This window comes from Lissotriton vulgaris, chromosome 1_1 (genome assembly GCF_964263255.1).
Source record: "Lissotriton vulgaris chromosome 1_1, aLisVul1.2, whole genome shotgun sequence".
Taxonomy (NCBI): Eukaryota; Metazoa; Chordata; class Amphibia; order Caudata; family Salamandridae; genus Lissotriton; species Lissotriton vulgaris.
The window spans coordinates 185523088-185530972 of NC_141685.1; the positions used below are offsets into that span (position 1 = coordinate 185523088).

At 56.3% G+C, this 7885-nt stretch overlaps 1 pseudogene across 1 annotated transcript in view; it reads right to left on the minus strand.

Moving 5' to 3' along the window:
* Positions 1-7515, minus strand: part of LOC147738112 (uncharacterized) — a 33562-nt pseudogene extending 26047 nt beyond the window's left edge. The window contains exon 1 of the transcript XR_015307459.1: positions 7475-7515. The product of XR_015307459.1 is annotated as an uncharacterized LOC147738112 (transcript). The remainder of the gene's footprint in view (positions 1-7474) is intronic.
* Between the last annotated feature and the right edge of the window lie 370 nt (positions 7516-7885).

A 7885-nucleotide genomic window follows, 5' to 3' on the forward strand; every position in this document is an offset into this window, starting at 1 on the left:
TTCCGGAATAGCATGCTATCCACCAAAAAAAGCGCTTCAACACCCCCATCAGGAGTTAGAAGCGCTATATAAATACAAACCTTATTTCCTCTTCTATCCTTCTGCTATCCTTCCGAATCCAAATAACTGACTAACATATCCACCACTTAAAAGTTACTTCAACACTAATCCTCAATAGGTCGTCAGGGGTAGTAAGCGCTATACAAATGCAATTAGAATACAATATAATACAATATTGTGATTTTATTCAGATGCTGATTTGCAATGGGGGATCTTAAAGTTAGAACTGCCACCATTTAAAAAATGACGTGGCAATCCAAAATGCCACTTATCTAGAGAAGGGACCACGGGTGGCGAATGTCAGATCCACATCCGATAGGCATGGAGCAAATACTTTCAACAATGGCAATTGTGCTAGTCGCATAGACTACTTATTAATCAATCTGCGACTGTGGCATCCCTTAAGGGATATGGTAGTAAGAGAGCGGCCAGAGAGTGACCACAACCCCCTGTGTGCAACTCTTGATTTGTTACCACAACAGGAACACACGCGATCAGAGAGTAATTTGCTCACAAGGATGTGGTTCCATCAAACGACATGAGACGCCTAAAATGGGCAAATATACTCAAGCACCCCGAAGCTTTAGCTTCAATATCCCTAGACGTTGAAGGGGCGATTTCAGAGTTGGAAGTATGCATGCTAAACTCAGCTGCTCTTGACCCGGTGATCGGTACCCATGTTAGCTTTTTTGCCAAGCTAGGCACTTATTTCATTAGATGCCATAAGGCCAAGGGAGTCTATCCTAGGAAAGGCCCACAGTGGTTCAATATGGAATGTGTAAAGAGGTGCGTAGACAACTAGGAGCTGCAATAAAAGAGTGAAATCCCAGTGCTGTACGGCAACTAAGGTATAATTACCGAAGAGCACAAGTTAAGGCAAAAAAATCCTGGGATGAGGATAGATGGCAGGAACTCAAATTAGCGTGCGTTAACAAAAATCCCAAACAGTTTTGGAACATAGCTAAGTGGGACAGGGGTGGTCTGCCAACCCAGCCGCAAAACCACATTTCACAGGAACATTGGGTCACTCACTTTAAGCACGTAGCTCAGGGGAAGGGACGGAAGAGAAGCCCTCGTGCCGGTACAACACAGGCACAGTTTTTGAAGATGCTGAAGTTAATCTGGCCCTGGGGGAAGTAACAGGAGGTAAAGCACCGGGCCCAGATGGCATTCTGCCGGACATATTTCTGTATGAAAAATCTAAATGGTGCCACTGCAACGCGATGGTGGCTAACGCAATTGCGCAGGATGCCCCAGTTACTGATTCGTGGAAAGGGGCGGAGATTATCCCCGTTTTTAAAAAGGGGGATAAATCCCTGCCAGGCAACTACGGGCTTATCAGCCTGATAGACTCATTCCAAAAGATAATTCTGCATCTAGTTTTGAACAAACTGCAGGATTGGGTGGGAGAGACAGATAGCTTATCTCCTCTACAGGCAGGCTTCATGGTGTGTACTAGTACCATTGATCAGGTATTTCCTTTTATTATGCTCTACTGGAAGACGTGGTCTTAAACAAGGGTAGCCTTTATGCTGCCTTTGTGGATCTTAAATCGGCTGCATGCTGAGGTGCAACGGAGGGCAAGAACAAGAAGGTTGGGCTTGGATGTGTCCCAGAGTAATTACTAGTGGCAGAGATGAACTCAAATGTTCCACCCATCATTTTCCGTATTCATAAATATGCCAGGTGTGCCCAGATGTGGGTCCCGTGCTCGCTGCAATGCTGGAATGAAGCCGCACCCTACAGTCAGGACCCAGATGTGGGTTCAGTGCTCGCTGCACCTCTGGAATCAAGCCGCACCCTACAGTCAAGGCCCAGATAGGCTCAAACCGGTCTTGGGTTGCTTCTGTTCCGGTTCAGAAAGGATCTGAATTGGCTCTTCAGGCTGGACTGCTTCTATTGGAAGGAGTCTAAAGCTGATTTGCATATGGTGCTTCCTGTTTGAGGTGGCATTGTGGGCCAACAACCGATTGATCTCCCTCTAAGGCTTGGCCTGGTGAGGACCTGGATGTGAGTCAGGGGCTTGTGAAGACCAGGACATGAGCAGGGGCCTGGCCTGCCTTCTCCCTAAAATTGATTCCATGTACTATGGATATACTCCAGTTTGGTTACTGGGATACCCTTTTGAGTCCCTAGTACATGGTACACTAGGTACTAAGGGCATAGGTACCCCATGGGCCTACCAGGGGCAGCAGCATGTATTATGCCACCCCTGAGAAGCCTTCCAAAATGACATGCACCCCTTACTGAGATATAGGTTACCTATATCTACTTTGAATCACTACACATAGAGACCTATCAGTCACCCCTATGGCAGGCCTTATCAATCTTGAAGGCAGGGTGCTTGGTTTCATGAGCAGAGCCCCTCTGCAGCTTTCGGAAACATTCTCTGGGGCTGTTCTGTGATGCAGCCTGACCATATACTCTGCATTATATCCTCGCGGTAAATGCTAACTTTGGGATGGCTGCACGGAAACATGTTGTGTTTGGTGTCAAACACTTTGGAATCTTACTCCCCGCCAGTCCTGGCGGCGGGGGTAGAATTCCACCCTTCTCGAGGGAGAGACATTTACACACCGGTCTACCCGGTAACCAGTTTAAAGAGCTCTGGCATCACAAAATGGATGCTGCAGCCACAGACACAAGTCTGACCTCCTTCTGCTGGCCGAAACTCCGGCAGGGGAGGCCTGGACAATAGGTTTCCTGTCACATGGAGGCATAACCACCTCCCAGACAGGCCTTGGTGGATTAGGGCTGGGTGGTTACACTCCAGGAGTGATTTAAAGTCTGCACTGGGGGCACATTTGGTGTCCCTGTGCATAGTCCAGCTCAAACCAGTTGCAGGGGCTACCAGCCCCTGCTCTGGCACGAAACTGGACAAAGGAAATGGGTGTAGCCATCCCTCTTTCCAAACCATCCCATAGGTGGGTCCCCAGAGTTAGTCCAACCCCTTTCTTAGGTATAAGTAAGGAACCCCTGGCAACAGGACTTTAGATATCCCTGGAGGAAACTCTGCAACTGAATCCTGGAACTTTGACGCTCTACTCAAGACTAGAGGACTAAAGAAATCTCCTTTGGGGTCAAGGAGTAACTCCTCTGCTTGGCAGGCACCAACGAAGCATTTGCCGGTCTGCATCTCCCAAGCTCCAGACGGAACTGCGGGTTGTCCAGTTCGAGACCAGAACGGGGGTCCCACACTCTCTCAATTCAGGTGATGGGGTTTTTTACTGTAATGTATTTTATATGCTGGTATGCATTCATTATTTTAGCAGAATGGTAGAAATCTATCATCCTTTTACATTTCTAGTGCTTCTAGTTATGTATATCCTCTACTGTCTATTGATTGTCTCAGCACATCTATTTTACACTAGAATAACGACTGTTCATAAAATACATATTGAAAACATCCCAACCGTTTATTCTGTGTATCTATCTGAGAGGATCAGAGTTGTCATGTTTGATAGTTGCCAGAAACTCTTCCCTCCTTGGTAAGAGGAGTTCCCATTGGCACTGTGAGCTAGCTGGTATACACGCCAACATACCAGATAAAGGTGTCCAGAATCAGTCCGACACCAATCCTATAGTCTATGTTGTCTAAACGCACAGAACCCATCTGACAAACCAGGACAGGGCTCTATGACTACACCTCTGGACAGACCTCACCTCCTCTGCACCCCTGGACAGGCCTCCCCTCCTCTGCACCACTGGACAGGCCTCACCTCCGCTGCACCCCTGGACAGGCCTCACCTCCTCTGCACCCCTGGACAGACCTCACCTCCTCTGCACCCCTGGACAGGCCTCCCCTCCTCTGCACCACTGGACAGGCATCACCTCCTCTGCACCCCTGGACAGACCTCACCTCCTCTGCATCCCTGGACAGGCCTCCCCTCCTCTATACCCCTGGACAGGCTTCACCTCCTCTGCACCCCTGGACAGGCCTCACCTCCTCTGCACCCCTGGACAGGCCTCACCTCTGCACCCCTCTGGACAGGCCTCACCTCCTCTGCACCCCTGGAAAGGCCTCCCCTCCTCTGCACCACTGGACAGGCGTCACCTCCTCTCCTCCCCCTGGACAAGCCTCGCCTCCTCTGCACCCCTGGACCGGCCTCCGCTCCTCTGCACCCCTGGACAGGCCTCACCTCCTCTGCACCCCTGGACAGGCCTCACCTCCTCTGCACCCCTGGACAGACCTCAGCTCCTCTGCAACCCTGGACAAGCCTCACCTCCTCGGCACCCCTCTACAGGCCTCAGATCCTCTCCTCCCCCTGGACAAGCCTCACCTCCTCTGCACCTCTAGACAGGCCTCACCTCCTCTGCACCCCTGGACAGGCGTCACCTCCTCTGCACCCCTGGACAGGCCTCACCTCCTCTGGACAGTTCTCTCCTCCTCTGCACCCCTGGACAGGCCTTACCTCTTCTGCACCCCTGGACAGACCTCATCTCCTCTGCACCCCTGGACAGGCCTCACCTCCTCTGCACCCCTGGACAGGCCTCACCTTCTCTCCTCCCCTGGACAAGCCTCGCCTCCTCTGCACCCCTGGACAGGCCTCTCATCCTCTGCACCCCAGGACTGGCCTTGCCTCCTCTGCACTCCTCTGGACAGGCCTCTCCTCCTCTGCACCCCTTGGACAGACCTCACCTCCTCTGCACCTCCTGGAGAGGCCTCACGTCCTCTGCACCCCTGGAGAGGCCTCGCCTCCTCTGCACCCCTGGACAGGCCTCTCCTCCTCTGCACCCCAGGACTGGCCTTGCCTCCTCTGCACTCCTCTGGACAGGCCTCTCCTTCTCTGCACCCCCTGGACAGGCCTTACCTCCTCTGCACCCCTGGACAGGATTCTCCTCCTCAGCACCCCTGGACAGGCCTCTCCTCCTCTGTACCCCTGGACAGGCCTCGCCTCCTCTGCACCCCTGGACAGGCCTCACCTCCTCTACACCCCTGGACAGGCCTCACGTCCTCTGCACCCCTGGACAGCCCTCACCTCCTCTGCACCCCTGGAATGGCCTCGCCTCCTCTGCACTCCCCTGGACAGGCCTCTCCTCCTCTGCACCCCTGGAATGGCCTCGCCTCCTCTGCTCCCCTGGATAGGTCTTAGCTCCTCTGCACTCACTGGACAGGCCTCACCTCCTCTGCACCCCTGGACAGGCCTCACCTCCTCCTAACGCCTCTGGAAAAGACTCACCTCCTCTGCCCCCTTGACAGGTCTCACCTCCTTTGCACCCCTGGACAGGCCTCTCCTCCTCTGCACCCCTGCACAGGCCTAACCTCCTCTGCACCCCTGGACAGGCCTCACCTCCTCTGTACCCCTGGACAGGCCCCTCCTCCTCAGCACCCCTGGACAGGCCTCTCCTCCTCTGTACCCCTGGACAGGCCTCTCCTCCTCAGCACCCCTGGACAGGCCTCTCCTCCTCTGCACCCCCCTGGACAGGCCTCTCCTCCTTTACACCCTGGGACAGGCCTCTCCTCCTCTGCACCCCTGGGCAGGCCTCACCTCCTCTGAACCCCCCTGGACAGGCCTCTCCTCCTCTGCACTCCTGGACAGGCCTCACCTCCTTTGCACCCTGGGACAGGCCTCCCCTCCTCTGCCCTCCCCTGGACAGGCCTCTCGGTGAAGGATTCTCATTAAGGACAAAGGAGCCCAGAGTTCATTCCACCCCATACAGCGCCTCTGACTCCGCCCTGAGCCTCGGGGCGCTATGCACAGGCCCCGAAGAGAGAAACTGCTCCCCTGGACAGGCCTTTCCTCCTCTGCACCCCTAGACAGGCCTCGCCTCCTCTGCACCCCTGGACAGGACTCTCCTCCTCAGCACCCCTGGACAGGCCTCTCCTCCTGTGCACCCCTGGACAGGCCTCACCTCCGCTGCACCCCTGGACAGGCCTTGCCTCCTCTGCACTCCTCTGGACAGGCCTCTCCTCCTCTGCACCCATGGACAGGTCTCACCTACTCCTCACACCTCTGGACAGGCCTAACTTCCTCTACACCCCTGGACAGGCCTCCCCTTATTTGCACCCCTGGACAGGCCTCACCACCTCTGCACCCTTGGACAGGCCTCTCCTCCTCTGTACCCCTGGACAGGCCTCTCCTCCTCTGCACCCCTGGACAGGCCTCACCTCCTTTGCACCCATGGACAGGCCTCTCCTCCTCTTCACCCCTGGACAGGCCTCACCTCCTCTGCACCTCTGGACAGGTCTCTCCTCCTCTGCACCCATGGACAGGCCTCTCCTCCTCTGCTCCCCTGGACAGGTCTCTCCTCCTCCGCACCCCTGGACAGGCCTCACCTCCTCTGTACCCCTGGACAGGCCTCACCTCCTCTGCACCCCTGGACAGGCCTCTCCTCCTCTGTACCCCTGGACAGGTCTCTCCTCCTCCGCACCCCTGGACAGGCCTCTCCTCCCCTGCAACCCCTGGACAGGCTTCACCTCCTGTGCCTCCCCTGGACAGGCCTCACCTCCTCTGCCCCTTCCCTGGACAGGCCTCTCCTCCTCTGCACCCCCTGGACAGGCCTCCCCACCTATGCACCCCTGGACAGGCCTCACCTCCTCTGCACCCCTGGGCAGGCCTCACCTCCTCTGCACCCCTGGACAGGCCTCGCCTCCTCTGCACGCCTGGACAGACCTCACCTCCTCTGCCCCTTCCCTGGACAGGCCTCCCCTCATCTGCACCCCTGGACAGGCCTCACCTCCTCTGCACCCCTGGACAGGCCTCGCCTCCTCTGCACGCCTGGACAGACCTCACCTCCTCTGCCCCTTCCCTGGACAGGCCTCGCCTCCTCTGCACCCCTGGACAGGCCTTACCTCCTCTGCACCCCTGGACAGGCCTCTCCTCCTCTGCACCCCTGGACAGGCCTCACCTCTTCTGCACGCCTGGACAGACCTCACCTCCTCTGCCCCTTCCCTGGACAGGCCTCACCTCCTCTGCACCCCTGGACAGGCCTCTCCTCCTCTGCTCCCCTGGACAGGCCTTTCCTCCTCTGCACTCCTGGACAGGACTCACCTCCTCTCCACCCCTGGAAAGGCCTCTCCTCCTCTGCACCCCTGGACAGGCCTCTCCTCCTTTGCACCCCTGGACAGGCCTCACCTCCTCTGCACCCCTGGACAGGCCTCTCCTCCTCTGCTCCCCTGGACAGGCCTTTCCTCCTCTGCACTCCTGGACAGGACTCACCTCCTCTCCACCCCTGGAAAGGCCTCTCCTCCTCTGCATCCCTGGACAGGCCTCACCTCCTCTGCATCCCTGGACAGGCCTCTCCTCCTCTGCACCCCTGGACAGGCCTCACCTCCTCTGCACTCCCCTGGACAGGCCTCACCTCCTCTGCACCCCTGGAAGGGGTGGGGGGGGGGGGGGGGGGGGGGGGGAAATCTGATCCACGGATTCATACATTGCAACCAAGTGAGTGAGTGAGTTGGCAGCTCTCCTACCTGAGCAGAAACCTGTCCAGGCTCTCTCCTCCTCCTGGGGGCAGATCTGGGGTCTGAGGGGGGTCTGTGAGGGTCTGAAGATGAAGGTGACTGCACAGACAGACAGGGCTCCTTCCTCCTCTGCAGCAGGCTGGACACACAAGGAGAGGCCGGAAGTGATATCGCCACCGCTGCTGGTGCTGTCTCTGCCGCCGCTGACCCGGAAGAGGAAACCCTTCTCCCTTTCATTCAATTTGCAGCTCAGTGTTTCATCAGCAGGCGAGGAGCGCCCTCTTGTGGCCACTGACAGAACCACCGCTTCCAGCAGGGAAACAAGCTTTGGTGACCGTAAAGACCTGGGTTTTTAAATGTCACAGAGGTGTGGACACACACAGTCCATGACAGGGTCTTGTATGGGAAACAAGCATTGGC